The sequence below is a fragment of the Belonocnema kinseyi genome, chromosome 3, assembly GCF_010883055.1.
Source record: "Belonocnema kinseyi isolate 2016_QV_RU_SX_M_011 chromosome 3, B_treatae_v1, whole genome shotgun sequence".
Taxonomy (NCBI): domain Eukaryota; kingdom Metazoa; phylum Arthropoda; class Insecta; order Hymenoptera; family Cynipidae; genus Belonocnema; species Belonocnema kinseyi.
In genome coordinates this window covers 154,526,752-154,528,782 of record NC_046659.1, presented here as the reverse complement: position 1 = coordinate 154,528,782, position 2,031 = coordinate 154,526,752, and positions in this window count along the sequence as shown.

Genomic DNA, 2,031 nt, shown 5'->3' with positions numbered 1-2,031 from the left:
CGTACTAGATCATTAAATACTCCTGATGTATAAACAAAATTAAAACCAAAGGAAATATAAGAACTACATACAAGTAATTTTTTAACTCTAATCTTCATTTACCAGGTTCACATTGAAAAAAAAATTGAAAAAAAAAATGGAAAAAAATTCAAGAATTGAAAAAAAGCGAAACAGCATTTTATTGGGACCCTAAAAAGTATAGTTAATCCGTATTAGATCATTAAATACTTCTGAAGTGTAAACACAATTAAAGCCCAAGAAAATATAAAAACTGCATACAAGAATTTTTTTAACTCTTATCTTCATTCACCAGGTTGACATTGGAAAACAAAATTGAAAAAAAAACGAAAAAATTTCAAAATTCAAAGAAAGCGAAAAAGTAGCTTATTGGGATCCTAAAAAAGTATAATTAATCTGGATTAGATCATTAGATACTCCTGAAATGTAAAAAATTAAAACTCAAGAAAATATAAAAACTGCATACAAGAAATGTTTAAAAATTATTTTCGTGAACAGGTAATCAAGCTGCTATCGATTCCAAATAATTCATACATTTTAGGGTCCCTATAAGCTCCTTTTTTCGCGTTGTTACAATTACGAATTCCAGAATTTTTTATTTTCGACCTAAGTAATAAATCAGCCGAATAGGTTTTTCCACAAAGAATTAAAATTTAAATGAAAATTCCGTAATCTATCATAATAAATTTTTTTTATTGTCCAGCAACCCCATACATTTACAGAATAATTCGTTTCAATATGTACATAATGTCATCTACACATAACAAAATGCAGCACGACAGTATAAAATCGCAACTACTATATCAAAATCGTTTTGAAAAATCCTGTCAGTGAGTACCAATCCACTGGTACCACTGATACGTTTTTAAATGACCTAGTCCACGCCTAGCTTAAACAATTTTCTCTTAAAAGAGCTTCCACAATTATTTTAAGCCTAAAATGAAAAAAGCGGTTGAGCCATTTTTGAAGGAACTCTATTTTTTATTTACAGCTTGGCGACTCGACAGAAGATTTCAAATTCTTGGTAATTTCCCGATTTTTCCCGGTTCAATTTTCCAATTTTCCCGGCCAACTAAAAGTAACGTATTCATTTGTGTTTCTAAACACCAAAATTTATTTTAATTCAAGACTTTCGTTCTAAACATCCTTTAACAGAAACAGAGCAAAAAATTGCAAAATAAATTAATTTTGAAACAATTATATAAATTTTGCTCTAAAAATATAAATTTTTCAACAAAAAATAACGAATTTTTAAAAAAATAGTTCAAATTTTCCACCTAAGTGATGCATTTTCAACTAAAAAGTTGAATGTTCGACTGGAATAGTTGAACTTTAAACAAAAAAAGATGAGTTTTCAACTATAATAGTTAAATTTTCAACAAAACAAAAAATTAATTTTTACTGAGAAAGATAAATTTTTAACCAAAACTTAAAAAATTAAATTTAAAGTTATAAAAATTACTTTCCAGAAAAAAATAACTCTGAATAAAATAGTTACATTTTCAAACAAAGTGCTGAACTTCCAACTAAAATTGTAAATTTTGAGCTGGAGTATTTGACCAACTCGATGAATTTTCAAACAAGAAAATTAATTCCTACCAAAAAGATGAATTTTTAACTAAAAAGATCATTTTTCAACCAAAAATTGAGTAATTAAATTTTTAGTCAAAAAAAGAAAAAATTCAACCAAAGAGATGAATTTTTGACTAAAATTGCGGAATATTTCAATCAAAGAAATGAATTTTCAACTAAAATGACGAATGTTCGACCTGAACAGTTTAATTTTAAACGAAAAAAATATGAATTTTCAGACGAAAAAATTAATGTTCAATAATTTTATTTACAACCTAAGAGATGAATTTTCAACTAAAATGATAAATATCTAACTGGAATATTGGAATTTTGAATCGAAAAAGAAAACAATTTTTAAAGAAGAAGATTTATTTTGCAAAGAAAAACAAATTTCTACAAAAAAATCGATTTTTAACCAAATATATGGATTTTTAATGTAAT